At 37.6% G+C, this 20,499-nt stretch overlaps 1 protein-coding gene across 1 annotated transcript in view; it reads right to left on the bottom strand.

The window, feature by feature from the left end:
- LOC143582745 (26S proteasome non-ATPase regulatory subunit 7 homolog A) overlaps positions 1-8,594 on the bottom strand; it is a 51,646-nt gene extending 43,052 nt beyond the window's left edge. The window contains exon 1 of the mRNA XM_077065236.1: positions 8,591-8,594. The gene's annotated coding sequence lies outside the window, so the exon portion shown is untranslated. The remainder of the gene's footprint in view (positions 1-8,590) is intronic.
- Positions 8,595-20,499: the final 11,905 nt, after the last annotated feature.

The following is a 20,499-nucleotide window of genomic DNA, read 5'->3' as shown; positions in this document are numbered from 1 at the left end:
AAAAATCAATCAAGTGCGAATACGGGTATCGTATCACAAGGAGTATGTGGTCAATGCAATTCGTGTAACAAATTTATATTATGAAGTAACAAGTTTTAGTGCTGATCACACAAGCAATAGTTTGAATTAAAAGAACTAAACAACGAATAAGTAAACGAGTAATAAGCAGTTAACAAAGCAAACCACACCCGGGAATTCAAGTAAGCAACCAAACAGTATCTCATGCAACCTAACAGATTTATTATTAACTATTAACTAAAAACTGATCAACCAGACAAAACCTTAGACGTCAACAATTACTTTACACACGACACTGGTTATCAAACAGTCCTTGCCAGTGTGACTCAGTTAAGGGTAATTGTACGTTTTATCGTATTCAATCTAACCAAACAGTTATATGACTAATTACCTAGCAACTGGTAACAGATCGTTCAGACCAACGTAAACCTAAACCGACCGAACACACAGAAATACTAAACATCAATAATCATATATCAATCTTCAATAATCAAAACATAAGTATTCTTAATCACATGAGAAAAACTGTAAATGGTTACAAACTATACATCCCGGGTGCGATTCTAGGAGATTAGCCGAGCCGCGACATCATCAAATCTTCGATACGGATGATATGGATCATGTGGAAGGTCTTGGCACGAGCTATAATGGTGGAAATCGCCTCTTGGAGCTGCTGGAATCGTCTATCGTTCGTCAAAACGGAGTTAGGGTTTTTTCTTGATGAAAAAGAAGTTATAAACTAAAAATCCCGTCTGCACTCCCGTCGCGGTACGCGACGGGTCTTCTTATGAGTCGATCGCGTACCGCGATTAACCCCTGAGTCAACATATTTTTTATCACCCATCGCGGTGCGGGATGGGGACTTCAGCAAACCCATAGCGTACCGCGATGGGACTCTGGAACATCAAACTTCATTCTTTTTCTCGTTTTGCGTGCTGGACATCCCGGGTCTTCATTCCGTGTCACAACAGGTCCATACTGAGTACTTTAACGCCTATGACCTTAAATCCAATAAAACACGTATGAAGTATCGATAGTTCTCGAATAGACAGTTAAAACTAAATAATAAACGAACTAAAACATATACAAATTAACCGACCATCACCCTCCACTCGTAACAATTTGTTGCTCCACTTGTAACCACTTCAACAATTATTAAAAAAAATATAGAGTGTGAATAAGTGATTTTTCAAATTTACTTATAAACAGTAACGTTTTCCATCTCATCCATTCACAACCACTTTATATAATATAGAGAACCCACTTACATATTATAAAATATATGTTGTGAATGTTTAAAATATTGATAATCTATTCGTGATCTCTAAAGTGAGTGTTTAAGAAACATAAAAAATAGTGTTTGTGAATGGGTTAAAGAAAAATATAGAGAACCCTATTTGGTAGGTTAAATAAAGGGATTTTCTCCGGATACTGACCCTTTTTGGAAAACATCGGTCAGTACGTGGTGTATAATCATGTAGTGCCGCGTATTGGCCGATGTCTCCTCAAGAGGATTTTTTTTTGTGTTTTTCTGTTTTTTTTTTGTTTTTTTACCAATAATTAGATTTTAAAAAATAGTTTTTTAATTATTTTTAGCTTAAACAATCGGGTATACATTTTTTTTATCAATAATTGGCTCGATTTTAAAATTCTAACAAAACAATATAAATAAAACGATATTTATATATAGATACACAACCATTATAACAAGTTCATACAAATAAAAACAAAATGTAAAAATCTATCTAAATGGCAACGTCACCAGTGTCGGCGTCGTCAGCATCGTCTGGCGCCCGGTTTGTCATAAGCGTCTTCGTCGTCCTCGCGACTAATTCTAGCGCCTGATGAGCTCGTCTCGTGGTTAAAAGGTGGCGGTGGTACTCTGTACACCTCACCACACTGGCCGACATCCAAAACATCAACAACCCAGGTCATCTGACGCTGCATCCTCTGCTCTAAGCTCTATAGTCGGGCGTCAGTCGCAGCATCTAAACACACGGTGCGATATGTACGCGGAACGTGATGCGGCACCCGTGGTTGATATCAACACGATAAGTAAACATTGATATTTAGAAGATACAGACTAATTTAAACGGTAAGAAAACATGCCTCAACTACATGGTCTGGATGCTCATCCTCCTCCGCATTCGCCCCCCATCCATGTTCACATGGTGTGATACATATATATATGTGTGTGTATTTCCCTTGTATATTTTATTTAAATTTAATTTGCTTTTGTTCGTTTTTAGTCAAGATTTCTATACTACTATCATTATTATATTTTGTAGGTTCCGGAAGTTGATCGTGATCGAAAAGGGCGAAAAACAAGTCAAAACGAGAACCCGGAACGCGGAAGGAAGGAACCGAAGAAGAACCGGTTAGACCAGGCCGGTTTGACCGGCCTCCCTCTCCTTATGCGTCGTGCTGCGCGACCATGGGGGCACACCATGGCCGCGCTACGTATAGCCCTTGTATTTCCAGAATGTTTTACGTTTTTGTTCAGTGTTGAGCCCTGTTTAAGTATATAAACACCCCTACTCTTAACCTGAACAATACCCTAGTGCCAACAGACGAATTTGGAGTATACGGGAGCTATTATTCGAGTTTTTTTTTGGCGGTTTTGAAGGAAAGAGAGCATCCGGCGAAGAGACATAAGTTCAAGAGTGAAGATTACGAGTTTTATCACCTTTAATTTTCCGTTTCTCATATTTTCACCATGTTTTCTTATTTATCTACTTTATTTGATTTTGATTACATGATGCTAGGCTAACCTTTATAAACTACCTCAGGTGACGAACCTTTGTTTGGTTTGATTATGATTGGGATTATTTTTCGTTACGGATTTTATGTTTTAAGTAAATTGTTGAGTTTGATAAATTGATGCGTATGATTACTTTGTTTTATTTGCTTATGTTTATTGTTTCACATTACCCTTGCTGATTGTTTCATAGGATAAGGTTTTTTTAGATCATTTACTGTGTGTTCTTGAGTAGTTTGTGATTGAATTTGAATAAAACCATATCAACTAGGGCTGAGCACGGTTCGATTTTTGGGTGAAACCGAAACCGAAACCGAAAATTCGGTTTTTTCATATATACAAACCGTTCGGTTTCGGTTTTTCGGTTTTTTGGTTTTCGGTATTTCGGTTTCGGTTCGGTTATATTCGTTTTTTTTATTTTTTTTGTTTTGTTTTTTTTTCTATTAATTGTTTTATGCGACTAGTTCCTACGTACAAAAATACATATTAACATTTACTATTCCTTTTACAAACTCTAATTTCCCTTACAAATCTATTGAACCAACAAACTCCTAATTTGTTTCGGTTGTTGTCGCATATGGCTTAGTATAAATATATTAACAATCATTTAAATTATTTATTTTAATATTTAAAGTTAATCGGTTCGGTTCGGTTTTTTCGGTATTTTTGAAATGGGTAACCGAACCGAAACCGAAATTTCGGTTTTTCAGAAAAACCAAAAAAACCGTCAGTTAATGCTTCGGTTCGGTTTTTTCGGTTAATTCGGTTTCGGTTCCGTATTTTCGGTTTTCTGCTCATCCCTAATATCAACAATAAAACTAATTAAATAAATAAAAGTGAGCCGCTAGCCTAGAAAGCTGTAAGGTGATAGGTTATTGATAGATCTTTGTTGGTTAGGCTAGATTTAGTTCTTCGTATGGAGTCCGCCTAGGTTTGATTGCCAACTTAGTCTATTAAGTCAATTGTGTCTACTTAGCTATCTTTGATTTCCACGTTGCAAGGTAGGATTCCACCATAAAGATACTTAGATATAAACAATTAAATAACCGTAAGGAAGTTTAATATTCAAAACAGGTGTGTCTTAAAATTTGTTAGAAACTCATATGTGTCTTCTTGAAGGGTCAAGGGTCCTGTTCGGATTTTCTGTCAACGGTTTATCTTACGATCCCAGTTCCATAACTTAGTTTTTCTAGTTAATTGATAGCTATAAGTTAGGGGATTCTAGCCTAGGTTGTTACTTTCATCATCTGAATAAAACTAAGTATTTTATTAGCTTATTTATATTTTAATTAATTAGGGTTTAAGTTTATTAATATAATAATCATTAGGGTTAAGTAATCATTCTAGTTTATTATTATTTAATTAATTCGGGTTTGATTTTAGTTTAATATTATTTAGTTTAAAACCCCCCTTAAAAATATAAATAAATAGCCGTGTCATTTAGTCGAGTCTATTTTTCTAGTTTCGTAATTTAAAGAGTCTTGTGGGTTCGATATCTGGACTTATTTAGCTGTACTAGAGTCGACCGGTACACTTTCCGGTTAGTAGTTTAAGTTAAGATTAAGAGTCTAGAGTATTACTTAGTATCTAGATTAGCGTAATTTTAGTTAATAATTATTTGACTACTTTTAGCACATCAAGTTTTTGGCGTCGTTGCCGGGGACTCTTGGTGATTGCGTTATTAGCTTTGATTGGACTTTACTTGCTACATACGTGCTATTTGTTTTAGTTTCGTTTGAGTCGTAGGAGTCTAATTTAATTTTAGTTAATTTTTTTTTAATTTTTATTTTTAGTCTACTTACTTGGTCTGTTGCGTTTTTCAGGATTTTCTCCGTTGAAGACCGAGGCTAGTTCGTCAGTAGAGAAACAACCGTCAGAAGCTGGTTCTACATCAAAGTCATCACCACATAGTAAACCACCAGAAAGTCCGAGAAGTCAACCAGAAGTTCAAATAGCCGAGGATTGAACGATTGTTGCACAAGCCTTCGATGGCTTAACCGGAAACCTATCATGCATCATCATTCCCGAGATCAACAATCCCAACTCGTGGCAGATTCCGTCATACGTCATGAATTCTATCATTCAAAATAACCAATTTCATGGGCGTGATGACGAGGATGCACCCGCGCACATTAACCGGCTCCACCGCGTTTTAAAACTTTTTAATTTTCATGGTGCTACTGAAGATGCTATTTTCTTACATCTCTTTCCTTTTTCACTTCTAGGTAAGGCAACTCTTTGGCTTGACACTCAGCCACATGGCACGTCCACCACTTGGGAAGCTCTGCGTTAAGCTTTTATCAAGAAATACTTCCCACTTGCTAAAGTAGCGTATCTTCGTGAGCAGATCCACACCTTTCACAGAATGGTCTCACACCATGGGCTCTCGTGGAGAAATTTTACAATGGGCTGAACCACGAAACCCAAGTTCGTTTCGACACAGCAGTGGATGGTAATCTAATGGCTAAGAATAATGTCACCGAATGTAATGAGATGTTTGAAAGCTTTGCTCAATCGGAATACGACAAAGGGCCACATCGTGGGAATTCCACTCCCGTCACTAGCACATCCTCATCTGCTCGAGGTGTACACCAGGTTAATCTGGATACTAGTGTGGCTGCTGCTTTGGAATTACTAACTAGAGATGTGAAGGAACTTAAGACAAAGGTGGATAAGTGCGAGTTTTGTAGGGGCAGGCATGGTACTTTGGAGTGTCCGTTAATGAATAAAGAGGTCGATTTTTTTGCTGGTCAGAATAGGTTTCACAACAATTACAACAACAATCAAAATTGGAACACCTACGAGAACCCAAATCAGAACAACTCCAACTGGCGTTCGTTCGGAGTACCAGCTGGCTTTCAAAGTTTTTATAATCAAGGAAAAGGTCAGTATTTCAATAATAATAATAATAACAATGGTACTAATGTTCAAAATAATGTGCAGGATTCGAATGGTGGATTGGGACGATTAGAGGATATGATGAAGCAAATCTTGGAGAGAGATTAAGCTACACAGAAAAAGTTTTTCAAGCACGACCTACTCTTCAAGAATCAACAATCATCGTTGCTTGACCTTCAAAGGTCCGTGGGCGATACTGCTCGGCGTCTTGAGGAAAGGCCTCATGGACAGTTTTCTGGTACTACGCAACCGAATCCAGCCGCACAATTGAAAGCCATTGCTACTCGTAGCTGAAGGGTTTTGGGTCCCAAGGTGGTTAAAGAAAGGGTTGGAGTTGAAGAGGAGGAAGGGGTAGATGAAGAGATTGTGATGGAAGTTCCAGGTAATATACAAGGTAAAACACCAATCATTGAGCCACAAGTTCAGAAAAAGCCGGTTGAAGTCCGGCCACCACCCATTATTGATCTTGCCATGTCCCGTATCCCGCTCGTCTAAAGCATCAAAGGTACACGAGGGAATACATGCATTTTCTAGATATGTTCCGGCAGTTGAAGATCAGTCTTCCGTTTATTCAAGCTCTCCAACACATGCCAAAGTATGCTAAATTTTTGAAAGATTCGCTCAAGAGAAAAGATCGGTTGGGTGAAGTTTCATCTATTCCACTTAGCAGGGATTGTTCGGCGGTAGTGTTGAATCGGGTCCGGGAAAAGTTGTCGGATCCGGGTGTGTTTACGATCTCGTGTATGTTCGGAAGTGATATGATGAGTTAAGCGGTGGCGGATTTGGGTGCTAGTATTAATCTTATGCCATATTCGTTATATGAGAAGTTGGAGTTGGGAGAGCTTACATCGACTCACATGTCGTTGTCATTGGTGGATCGTTCGGTCAAATTTCCGCGGGAAATTGTTGAGAATTTACTTGTGAAAGTGGACAAATTTGTTTTTTCGGTGGATTTTTTGGTCCTCGATATGGATGCCGATGAAAGGGTCCCCATTATTCTTGGTCGCCCATTTTTAAGAACGGCGAAGGCTCTTATTGATGTGTATGATGGAAGGATCACGCTTAGGGTTGATGATGAGAGTGTTACCTACGATGTTGCTAAGTCAATGAAGTACCCGGGTGATCATGACGATTTTAATGGTCCATGCCATTCGGTTTACTTTCTTAACTCTTTTATTCCAGGTTTTGATACGTGTCTTGATTATATTTGTGGGGGATGATCTTGCTGGGATGGATATGGATAAAAAGTTGGAGGAGGAGGTAGTGGATGATGTTTCTTACTTGGTGGAGATTGTGGAGGTTAGTGAGGTAATTTGTGAAAAAGATGGAGAAAAACCCACTCCGTTGGAATTAATGGTTCTTCGGTCACATTTGGAATATGCTTACCTTGAAGAGGGATCGAATTTGCCTGTTATTGTTTCTTCTAAGTTGACAGAGGAAGAGAAGTCAAAGTTGATAGAGATGTTGAATTTTCATAAAGGGGCGATCGCATGGAGACTTTCAGATATTCAAGGTATTAGCCCTGCTTATTGTACCCACCAGATTTTGATGGAAGATGAGTATAAACCAGTGGTTTAACCCCAAAGGCGTCTTAACCCAAATGTGCAAGAGGTTGTCATGAAAGAGGTTCTTGAGTTGATGGATGACGGGATGATTTACCCGATCTCGGATTCTCCATGGGTAAGTCCGACCCAAGTTGTTCCAAAGAAAGGGGGGATGACGGTTGTCATGAATGAAAAGAATGAACTTATCCCTTCGCGTACGGTTACCGGTTGGCGTGTGTATTGATTATCGGAGGTTGAATGATGCCACTGGGAAGGACCATTTCCCGTTGCCATTTATTGATCAAATGTTTTCTCGTAGGTCAGCAATTTTATTGTTTTCTTGATGGTTTTTCAGGTTGCTTTCAGATTCCAATCGCACCGGAAGACCAAGAGAAGACAACTTTTACATGTCCGTATGGCAATATGCGTATCGTCTCATGCCGTTTGGGTTGTGTAATGCTCAGGCTACCTTTCAGCGTTATATGGTGGCAATTTTTCAGGATATGACAGAGACGCCCATGGAGGTAATTATGGATGATTTTTCGGTGTATGGTAATTCTTTTGATCGGTGTTTGGTTAATCTTGAGAGGATGTTGAAACGGTGCATTGAGACGAAGTTGATGTTGAATTGAAAACGTGTCACTTTATGGTGCCGGAAGGGATAGTGTTGGGTCATAAGATTTCAAGAGATGGTATAGAGGTGGATCGGGCGAAGATTGATATGATTAGTGACTTCCTCCACCGATAAGTGTTAAGGCTATATAAAGTTTTCTTGGTCATGCGGGTTTTTACCGGCGGTTTATTTAAGACTTTTCAAAAATTACCCGCCCGATGACCTCATTATTAGAGAAAGATGTTCCTTTTGTGTTCGATGAAGAGTGTTTGAAGGCGTTCAAGTTCTTGAAAGAGCAACTCATGAGTGCCCCTATTCTCGTGCCTCCCAACTAGAACTTGCCTTTTGAGCTCATGTGCGATGCGAGTGATTATACTGTAGGGGCAGTTTTGGGGCAAAGGCGTGAAAACATTTTCACCAAATTTATTATGCAAGACAGACGTTGAATGATGCCCAAGAGAGCTACATTACCACCGATAAGGAACTTTTAGCCGTTGTGTTTGCATTTGACAAGTTTCGGTCCTACCTTGTGCTTTCATAGACCACCATTTTTACCGATCATGCAGCTTTGCCTTTTCTTTTTCACAAGAAAGATGCAAAGCCTCTTCTCATACGGTGAATTGTTTTACTTTCCGAGTTTGACATAGAAATCAAAGACAAGACGGGGGCGGAGAATGTTACGGCGGATCATCTTTCCCGTTTAGAAGATCCGAAGAGAGAATAGATTCGTGAGGAAGAGATTGGAGATAGATTCCCACATGAGTCGATTGATTTTGTTGCGTCTGAAAAGCAAGGTATGCCATGGTTCACTGATTTTTCAAATTATTTATCTACTGGGCTTGTGTTGAAGGGGATGACTACGCAACAATATAAAAAGTTTTATCGGAATGTGACTCGGTATGCTTGGGATGATCCTTTTGTTTTTAAGATTGGTGGTGACCGGATTCTTAGAAGATGTGTGGGGGTTGGATATTCCGAAACATGTTCATGACGAGGGGTTAGATAAAGTAAACAACCATCGTTTAAAGCATTATCTTGGAGAGCCATATGATTCAATTGAGGTAGAGGAAACTCCCCTCGATCCATTGAATTAAATCATCGAAGGGGTTCTTAAGTGAAAACTCAAGTGTAGAGTTTGAATAATTTACTTTATTTTATTTTATTTCCCCTGAGTCACTAACACTAGTTTTTTTTAGTTTTGTTGTGTCGTTGGGCCATTTCAAGGAATCATCACCATCCTGGAGAGAGGATTTGACGAGAATTCAAGAGGTTAGGTAAGTTTTGCATGTAAAAATGACATAAAATGAGCATAAAAAGACTTGGTAGATTTTTTGAAAATTTTTTTCTAAGGCAAAGAGGCTTCAAATTCTCAAAACTTTCTGTTAAAAACACCTTGTTGCGCTGCGACGAGGTATGTGACCACTGCCCACGCAACGCGGAGACGGAGGGACGGCTAAGGAGGGCACCGCGCTACGCGACCCTGGGCTCTCCTAGGTCGCGCGGCACGGCCTTATATGCATATATCAGATTTTTTTTTCTTTTTAAACCATATTATAACATTTTTACACCTAATTTTCAAAACCCATTTCTTCCTCACCCAAAATCCACGAACCTTAACCCCTTTCTTCATCAAATCCATCATTTTTTCACCATTTTTTACCAACTTAAACCTTCAAATCATCATAATATCATCACATTATCATAACCCACCATTAATTTTAACCCATTTTTCACCAATCAAGTCATTTGCACACACTTGAATTCCAACCTTTGCAACTTTAATCCTTGTTTTACATCACTCAAAGGTATGGTTTCTTGTATTCTTGTAATTTTTATGTATATGTAGTGTTAGTTTTTACTTTATTTTGGTTAATTAGTTGTCAGGTTTGGTAAGGAACTAGTTGTAAGAATTAGTTTTTGGGTGCAGGTTGGTAAGGTTTAGTAGATTGTTTCAGTTTGTTGGGTGCGGTTGAAAATTGTTGAAAGATTGTTTTCACGGTTGCGGTTGGGTCAGTTTGGGTTTAACCGAGTGTATCTAGTGTTGGGGTTTTAGTTTGGGATGTTAGACATAAAGGTTTTAGTGGTCAAAACGAGATGGAAAACGATTTTTATTAAATATATATTTTGCCAAATTTTTGGTTTCCCCGCTCGTTTTTTGACTCAATGTTCAGGTTGTTGGCACTTGGGCTTAATTGGGACAATTAAAGTGCCGGGAGGAGGCAGTGTACATTGAGTCTTTGTTGTATTCTTTTTGGGGTTTTGCAAACTAACTAAGTCTTTTAAATTTGGTTTTCTGTTAACTTTATTAGAAAATAAAACCTTTCGTTCGTACTCAATTCCCATTCAGACGAGTTCGGTTTGAAATATTTTATAACCCGGATTTTCAAACTTTATTTATTTTCAGTTTTTAAGTAAAAAAATAATCCGAAAATTACAACAATATTTTATTTTTATTTGTTTGCCTACTTACTCCCATTGTTTGTTTACTTGTTTAATTGTGTTCTAGGATGTCAGATATGGAAGTGTTGAAAGCAGCGGGAAAGCGAAAAAGAGGTCCGGCTCTGTGGCCACGAGGCCGGCCGAGGTGGTTTTGCTAAGCAGAATACTCATCGTATTGAGTATCAAAGTAACACGATCGAGACGAGAAGAAAAAGTCAAAATCTTTGCGATAGTTCTTTACTTAAATTTGCGGAAGATTCACCGGAATATATTGGAATGAATAATCTCATTAATTCGGATATTTTCACTTTCAAGACTATCGATTGGATGTTATTGGTCATAGAGAATGCGTGGAGGAGTTGTTGGGTCCTAAGTTTAAGGTGATGTTGTGTCTTAACGAGCCGCAATACCATGAATTGACGTTGGAGTTTTTAAGTACTTTTTCAATATAAGGATGGTAATTTTGATCAACTGAATGCGGTTTCGTTTGCTCTTGGTAGGAAGACGTATGAGATGAATATATTGTAGTTTAGGATAGCGAGTGGTTTTTACTCGGTTGAGGAGGTTCAATTTCCGGTGTTTAGGACGAGTATACGGGGTGCTTTCTCGAAACCAAGACCAACAAGTTTTAATAAGGTGAAATTGGCTAGATTTTGGGATAAAATTGCGATTTGTACGTTTTCGGGTAGTATGGTGAGTTCGGATATTCGAGACCCAGTGCTTCGTTATATTCATCGGATTTTGGTGAACACGCTTATTGGTCGAGTTTCGGGTGAGAATAAGGTGAATTTGTTAGATTTGTTTTGTTTGTTAGCGATGGTGGAAAAAGGGCTAGTTAATTATGCTAGTATTTTGGCATGGTCTTTTCATCGCGCGAGACGAGGTGAAACAAAGCAAAGGTTAAAGGTTGATATGGGCCCGTATATCACAGTTATTGCAAGAAATTTGGGCGTGTTCCGACGTTTAAATCAGATTATATGAGAAAGGGGCCCGCGAAGGAGTTTGTTGAGTCAAAGATTTGAGGAATACATGGATTTTGAAGCTGAGTGACTCGTTAGCGTGTGAAGATATTAAAGCGGGTCCACAAGTTCATCCACCGCCAGATACCGAGGCTGCTGCGGCTATGAGAGTCGGTTTGCTCACACGAAATCAGAGGCCGTTACATAGGTTTGAGAGCCCGGGTATTCAGTTTCCGATTAGAGAGCCTCACCATGAGACGATTACTACAGAGTCGTTGTATGACTGGATGAAGTCTGGGTTTGACCAGATGAAGGATATATGACTGAACAGTGCGATGATTTGAGGCGGATTATGAGAGAAAATTAGCAGAGGCAGGATGACACGTTGAGACACTTGATAACTGGGTTGAGCATTGGTTTGCCTGATTATCTTCAACAGCCAGAGGTTGCGGTTCCAAGTAGTTCGAGTGCCCCGGGTGGTTCGGGTTATGATAATGCAGAGCCGTTTTAGACGTATGAGCAGAGTTCAAAGGAGGAAGAAGAGGAGGAGGAGGAAGAGGACGAAGACTAAGTGAGGGGACGACGCACCAGCTTTGGGAGTTTGTATCTTTTATCTATTTAGGATCTTTTTATTTTTTTCTTTTTATGATGTTTTTATTTTTATTTCGTCAATATAATTCTAGACTAGTTGGTTGGTTCGGAGGGTTGGAGTATGGTGACTGTTTGAGACTTATAAGTAACCTTTATTTTCTAGATATTGTGTTTGATGTCACTTAGGTATGTCGAGAGGAGTGACTGTGTCTGTTCAGAAAGAGAGAATAAGTTGCTAAATCATGGTGAGTGGCCGGTAAGGAGAGCACCAATGGAAATAGACTGGCACTTTGATAGTTTCGCATATTACCAGCTAAGTCTTTTCCATTGTACTTTGTTTTTTTGTTTTTTTATTTTTTATTTTTTTTATGTTTTTATTTTTTAGGTTTTTGTTTTTCTTTTATATTTTTAAGGTTTTTTTTTTTATTTTTATTGATTCGTTTTCCCATGCCTACATTAGGGACAATGCAAAATTTAAGTGTGGGGATGGGACACAAGTTTAACTAACCTTGTTTGGTTTAAAAAAATTGTGAAAAATATTTTAAAAAAATGTCCCTTGAATATAGTTTTCTGCGTTAAAGTGGGAGATGATGATGCTTATCGGAAATTGTTTTTTCAAACTACTAATAATATGAGATAATATAAAAGAATATGCACTTTACTTGGGATGTGTTGGTAGGCTTAGCCTTGAGAATGAAAGGGCAATTTAATAAAATGGGTAAACGGAAATCTTTTGTGGGTAAAGCGTTTTGTCCGTGGAAGATAAGTAATGAAAGTTCGGGTCATACTCAAGCCTCAATTTTTGGTATGAAATGTGAAAATATTATGAATTTTAAAAATTTGAATACATTATCATATGATGCTTGGGTAGGTTTAACGTTAATATAAATCTTAAACTGCTTAGTTTTAGTGTTTTACACTTCATTGGCGTATGGTTTTATAACTTTAATTCCTGTACTGATGGGATGCCTCGGGTCCGGAGACCATGGGTCTGTATGCAATCTATTCATCTGGGTATTCACAATTCCTAAGTGGGGCTGTGAATATTTAAAAAAAATCTAAAAAAGAGCAAACCCGCAGTTTTATGTCACATAAGTCAATAAACATGATCACTACGTACTTAAAGTACAAATACACTACTGACTTGATCATCCACACTATTAGCCATGTGGGATCCCCTTTCTCGAATTTAAAAAATTGTGAGATGATGTTGGTTTAAAAAAATTGTGAAAAATATTTTAAAAAAATGTCCCTTGAATATAGTTTTCCGCGTTAAAGTGGGAGATGATGATGCTTATCGGAAATTGGTTTTTCAAACTACTAATAATATGAGATAATATAAAAGAAAATGCACTTTACTTGGGATGTGTTGGTAGGCTCAGCCTTGAGAATGAAAGGGCAATTTAATAAAATGGGTAAACGGAAATCTTTTGTGGGTAAAGCGTTTTGTCCGTGGAAGATAAGTAATGAAAGTTCGGGTCATACTCAAGCCTCAATTTTTGGTATGAAATGTGAAAATATTATGAATTTTAAAAATTTGAATACATTATCATATGATGCTTGGGTAGGTTTAACGTTAATATAAATCTTAAACTGCTTAGTTTTAGTGTTTTACACTTCATTGGCGTATGGTTTTATAACCTTAGTTCCTGTACTGATGGGATGCCTTGGGTCCGGAGACCATGGGTCTGTATGCAATCTATTCATCTGGGTATTCACAATTCCTAAGTGAGGCTGTGAATGTTTAAAATAAATCTAAAAAAGAGCAAACCTGCAGTTTTATGCCACATAAGTCAATAAACATGATCACTAAGTACTTAAAGTACAAATACACTACTGACTTGATCATCCACGCTATTAGCCATGTGGGGTCCCCTTGCTCGCGTTTAAAAAATTGTGAGATGATGTTGGTTTAAAAAAATTGTGAAAAATATTTTAAAAAAATGTCCCTTGAATATAGTTTTCTGCGTTAAAGTGGGAGATGATGATGCTTATCGGAAATTTTGTTTTTCAAACTACTAATAATATGAGATAATATAAAAGAAAATGCACTTTACTTGGGATGTGTTGGTAGGCTCAGCCTTGAGAATGAAAGGGCAATTTAATAAAATGGGTAAACGGAAATCTTTTGTGGGTAAAACGTTTTTCCGTGAAAGATAAGTAATGAAAGTTCGGGTCATACTCAAGCCTCAATTTTTGGTATGAAATGTGAAAATATTATGAATTTTAAAAATTTGAATACATTATCATATGATGCTTGGGTAGGTTTAACGTTAATATAAATCTTAAACTGCTTAGTTTTAGTGTTTTACACTTCATTGGCGTATGGTTTTATAACTTTAATTCCTGTACTGATGGGATGCCTCGGGTCCGGAGACCACGGGTCTGTATGCAATCTATTCATCTGGGTATTCACAATTCCTAAGTGGGGCTGTGAATATTTAAAAAAAATCTAAAAAAGAGCAAACCCGCAGTTTTATGTCACATAAGTCAATAAACATGATCACTACGTACTTAAAGTACAAATACACTACTGACTTGATCATCCACACTATTAGCCATGTGGGGTCCCCTTGCTCGCGTTAAAAAAATTGTGAGATGATGTTGGTTTAAAAAAATTGTGAAAAATATTTTAAAAAAATGTCCCTTGAATATAGTTTTCCGCGTTAAAGTGGGAGATGATGATGCTTATCGGAAATTGGTTTTTCAAACTACTAATAATATGAGATAATATAAAAGAAAATGCACTTTACTTGGGATGTGTTGGTAGGCTCAGCCTTGAGAATGAAAGGGCAATTTAATAAAATGGGTAAACGGAAATCTTTTGTGGGTAAAGCGTTTTGTCCGTGGAAGATAAGTAATGAAAGTTCGGGTCATACTCAAGCCTCAATTTTTGGTATGAAATGTGAAAATATTATGAATTTTAAAAATTTGAATACATTATCATATGATGCTTGGGTAGGTTTAACGTTAATATAAATCTTAAACTGCTTAGTTTTAGTGTTTTACACTTCATTGGCGTATGGTTTTATAACCTTAATTCCTGTACTGATGGGATGCCTTGGGTCCGGAGACCATGGGTCTGTATGCAATCTATTCATCTGGGTATTCACAATTCCTAAGTGAGGCTGTGAATGTTTAAAATAAATCTAAAAAAGAGCAAACCTGCAGTTTTATGCCACATAAGTCAATAAACATGATCACTACGTACTTAAAGTACAAATACACTACTGACTTGATCATCCACGCTATTAGCCATGTGGGGTCCCCTTGCTCGCGTTTAAAAAATTGTGAGATGATGTTGGTTTAAAAAAATTGTGAAAAATATTTTAAAAAAATGTCCCTTGAATATAGTTTTCTGCGTTAAAGTGGGAGATGATGATGCTTATCGGAAATTTTGTTTTTCAAACTACTAATAATATGAGATAATATAAAAGAAAATGCACTTTACTTGGGATGTATTGGTAGGCTCAGCCTTGAGAATGAAAGGGCAATTTAATAAAATGGGTAAACGGAAATCTTTTGTGGGTAAAACGTTTTGTCCGTGAAAGATAAGTAATGAAAGTTCGGGTCATACTCAAGCCTCAATTTTTGGTATGAAATGTGAAAATATTATGAATTTTAAAAATTTGAATACATTATCATATGATGCTTGGGTAGGTTTAACGTTAATATAAATCTTAAACTGCTTAGTTTTAGAGTTTTACACTTCATTGGCGTATGGTTTTATAACTTTAATTCCTGTACTGATGGGATGCCTCGGGTCCGGAGACCATGGGTCTGTATGCAATCTATTCATCTGGGTATTCACAATTCCTAAGTGGGGCTGTGAATATTTAAAATAAATCTAAAAAAGAGCAAACCTGCAGTTTTATGCCACATAAGTCAATAAACATGATCACTACGTACTTAAAGTACAAATACACTAGTGACTTGATCATCCACGCTATTAGCCATGTGGGGTCCCCTTGCTCGCGTCTAATTACCATTAAGAAACGGACCGCAAGGTACATGCTACATGTAAACCCTATAGATGAAATTGCATGCTCACCTATGGTGATGGTTTGGGGTGTTGCTTGATAACGGGGGTATGTCATGTTGTGGGAAACACTAGCTATTGATTAATTATACCTTAATCGTATCTAATGGTTGCTTGGTAGACTTTGATGCTTAAACTTAGGTGGATAAATAATACACTTGATCGTCTTAACTATTCATGTAAAAAAATAGAGCAATAAAATTTTTAAATCTGCTAATTTTGAGGTTTAAGTCAAGTTGGGGTGGTCTGGTTAGGTAAAAGCCGAAAATAAGCGAGTGTTAATTGTGTGAGCCACTGAGTAATTATAATTGTGGATCTTATTTGTCCCGGTAAATATTAAGGCATGGGTTTAAGTGGACAACAATATTGGTGATCAAGGTTTTTGCGTTTATCCGAGCTTTACATTAATTTATATGTTTTTAAGACTGTATTTTTCGATTCTGATCCAACTGCATTAGACTTTTTCAGGGACGGAAAAAGAATAAGTGTGAGGATTTTGATATAATGCTAAATATACATATTTTCCGTGTATATTTTGTTTAATATTTATTTAGTTTTTTTTTTGTTTTTAGTAAATATTTGTATACTACTAACATTATTATGTTTTGTAGGCTTTGTGAGTTGATCGTGATCAAAAGAGCGAAACACGAGTCAAAACGAGCCAGTACGAGAAATCGGAACACGTTAGGAAGGAACCGGAAAGAGAACCGGTTAGACCAGGCCGGTCTGACCGCCCCCACCCCCAGAAGCCGCGCCGCGCGACCATGGGGGCACACCATGGCCACGCGGCGCCTACACCTATTATTTCCAAAAAAGTTTTGCGTATTTGTTCAGTGTTGGGCCCTATTTCAGTATATAAACACCCCTAATCTTAACCTGAACAAGACCCTGGTGCCACCAAACGAATTTAGAATATATGAGAGCTATTATTCGAGTTTCTTGGTGGTTTTTGAAGGCACGAGAGCATCCGGTGAAGAGATATACGTTCAAGATCGAAGACTACGGGTTTTATCGCCTTTAATCTTTCGTTTCTCATTATTTCACCATGTTTTCGGATTTATTTACTTTGTTTGATTTTGATTACATGATGCTAGGCTAAACTTTATAAACTACCTAAGTCGTGATGAACCTTTGTTTGGTTTGATTTTAATTGGGATTTTGTTCGTTATGGATTTTATGCTTTAAGTAAATTGTTGAGTTTCATGAATTGATGTGTATTGATTACTTGGTTTTATTTGCTTTGATTTATTGTTTCACATTGCCCTTGTTGATCGTTTTATAGGATAGGGTTTTGTTAGATCATTTACTGTGTGTTCTTGAAAAGCTTGTGATTGAATTCGAATAAGATCATAAAAACAATAAAACTAATTAAATAAATAAAAGTGAGCTGCTAGCCTAGAAAGCTGTAAGGTGTAGAGGTGTTCAAAATTATCCGATTCCGAATGGGTATCCGAATTATCCGACTATCTGTATCCGAACTATCCGAATTTTCGGATATCCAAAAATTCGGATTCGGATTCGGATAGCAGTTTTCAGATTTTTTGGATATCCGATATATCTGAATTATCCGGTATTTTAATTTTAATATTTTTTAATTATATTTTATATAATGCCAAATAACAAAACCCTACATAACAATATAACATAACAAACAAACAGAGCAGCCTCTCCTCTCATTCTCTCACACACTAATCTTCATGAGTCACGGGCCGTCAGCCACCGCCGCCATCCACCATCGTAAAGTCAGCCACCACCGCTATCCACCATCGTACAGTCATCCACCGTCGCCATCCGCCAACGTACAACCAGCCACCGTCGCCATCCGTCATCGTACATCCAGCCACCTTCGCCATCCACCATCTTAAAGCCACCCACCTTCGCTATCCACCATCTTACAGCCAGCTACCGTCGCCATCCACCATCTTACAGCCAGCCACCGTCGCCATCCACCATCTTACAGTCACCCACCGTCGCTATCCACCATCTTATGGTCAGCCACTGTCGCCATCCACCATCGTCCAGTCAGCCACCGTCGCCATCCACCATCGTCCAGTCAGCCACCGTCGCCATCCACCATCGTCCAGTCAGCCACCGTTTTTGTCAGTCCCTTTTCGGATATTCGGATATTCAAGGTTCGGATATCCAAACCTCGGATATCCGAAGTTTCGGATTTAGATTCGGATAGTGATTTTCACTATCCGAAAGGTTCAGATATCCAGTTTTGGATATCCGAAAGTTCGGATATCCGGTTTTGAACAACCCTAGTAAGGTGATAGGTTATTGATAGATCTTTGTTGGTCAGGATTGCTAGATTTAGTTCGTCGTAAGGAGTCCGTCTAGGTTTGATTGTCAACTTAGTCTATTAAGTCAGTTGTGCTTAGCTATCTTTGATTTCTGCGCTGTAAGGTAGGATTTCACCATAAAGATACTTAGACATAAAACAATTAAATAACCGTAAGGAAGTTTAATATATAAAACTGGTGTGTCTTAAAACTTATAGAAACTCATAGGTTTCTTCTTGAAGGTTCAAGGGTCCTGTTCGGGTTTCCTGTCAAGGGTTTATCTTACGAGCCCAGCTCCATAACTTAAGTTTCACAGTTAATTGATAGCCGTAACTTAGGAGATTCTAGGCTAGGTAGTTACTTTCATCATCTTAATTAATCTAAGTAATTTAATAGTTTATTATATTTTAATTAATTATGGTTTTAAGTTTATTAATATAATAATTAATCAGGTTTAAGTAATCATTAGAGTTTATTACTATTTAATTAATTAGGGTTTAGTTTATAGTTTAGTATTATTTAGTTTAACCCCCCCCCCCCCTTAGACAATATTAATAAATAGTCGTGTCATTTAGTTGAGTCTAATTTGCTAGATTGGTAATTTAAATAGTCTCATGGGTTCGATATCATGACTTATTTGGCTGTACTAGAGTCGACCGGTACACTTGCCGGTTAGTAGTTAAAGTTAAGTTTACGAGACTAGAGTATTACTTAGTTTCAGTTTAGCGTATTTTTATTTGACTACTTTTAGCACATCAGTAGTCTATGATACGCCAGTTTTGATGGCCAATTCACGTGAATCATGTTATCAATCATTTGGATACCTATAGTTCTACAGATGTATGGTCATCTTTTAATTTGTTATAAATTTGGGTCTAATAAAGATAAAAGTATTAGTAGTGGAGATAGAAATTTATATACCAGGGACAACGTGTATAATCCAATGGAGCCTGGTGTAATTTATTATAGTGTATAATGCATTTTCTATAACTTTAACATATATTTTGTATTTCAAATTGTATAGTTTTGAATAAATTTCTTTATTTCAACCCGTGTTACACACAGTACATAACCAAGTAATATAATATACATAAAAAATAATATGCCAAACATGTTTTGGAAGACGAGTTTAAGGTCAAACAAGTTGTCAAAGACGCATTTGAGGTCAAAGTAACCCTTGAGTGGGTTAACCTCCAAGATTAATAAGAAATAGGCAAACAAGATTTTTGGAACAATTTTCTCTTCTTTTTTTCATTAATTCAAACTCAACTTAAATACATGAAGGAATGCAGAAAGTAAATAACGTGAATAGTGGAACATGGAGATAATGCGAACATTGTAAACGTGCATATTTGTAAGGCCAAAAAGTTATAACTTACGATATCAAATTACCAAACCCGTTATATATTTTATGGTCAAGCTAATAATTAAAGCCGACAAGAAAACCAGACACGAATCGAGAGCGAGGGCTTCGGGACGCGTGCTTAGTTTCATTGGGGATAAGGCTTCTAAAAGATAGTGTTAGGCTATAAATATGAGTCTTATGTATTATTGTATGTGTTTATTTTCTATGTGTTAATCATCCACACAAGGGGAGCTCACCTTGGGTGGGTCGGTTCTTCATTAATGTTATCAATCTTTTAACCGAAAACGAGATCGTTCATTTATATCTTATCTTTATATTATTTATGTACGGTCGTTTGATTTACCGTACCCGTCTCGAACCTTTATCAAGTGAAAAATCCGTTAGTGGTCGTTTTGGAACCTAGAATTGGTACCTGAGCAAGTCGAATTTTATGACTCAACTTTGCTCTTGATATTCAGGTTCTACTTCCGCTATTACCCGAACTAAGACGTTAAAACCTGTTAAAGTTTGATAATAAAGTGGAAAATAAGCGTGTTTGAAGCTTTCTCCTTGTAGATTCGGATGTTCTGGATCTACAAGTGCCCAATCCGGGAGTTTCGGGAACCGTTCTGCCATACGCCGAAAATCCAGCGACCCTATGGTTCTTCTCAGAGACAAGTTTGAAGTTGAAGATGTAAGATATCAAACTCCAACGCACGAGTCTTGGTTATTTCGGGTCATAGAAACTAATGGATGAAGATGTGATCGACGGGTTTTCGGTAACTGCTGGCGGTAGTATATGATGGCTATCAGGGTTTCAATTTCGGGAGAAAACGTTTTTCCGGCCAACATTTTTTCGGCGAGATAGAAAGGAAGAAGAAGAAGATGGCGACGTTTGTAGGGGATGAAGAACGACGGCTGCAGGTGGAACATGACAACGGCGGTGGCCGAAGTCGTCTTTCCGGCGACAACACTTTTCTGGTAGCCCTTTTTATTTCTTTTCCTGCCGTGCG

This window comes from Bidens hawaiensis, unplaced genomic scaffold, assembly GCF_021521415.1.
Source record: "Bidens hawaiensis isolate Kalapana, Puna unplaced genomic scaffold, B.hawaiensis_p1.1 tig00031915_1, whole genome shotgun sequence".
NCBI classification, from domain to species: Eukaryota; Viridiplantae; Streptophyta; class Magnoliopsida; order Asterales; family Asteraceae; genus Bidens; species Bidens hawaiensis.
The sequence above is the reverse complement of the archived record's forward strand: the minus strand, read 5'-3'. Positions and strand labels throughout refer to the sequence as shown.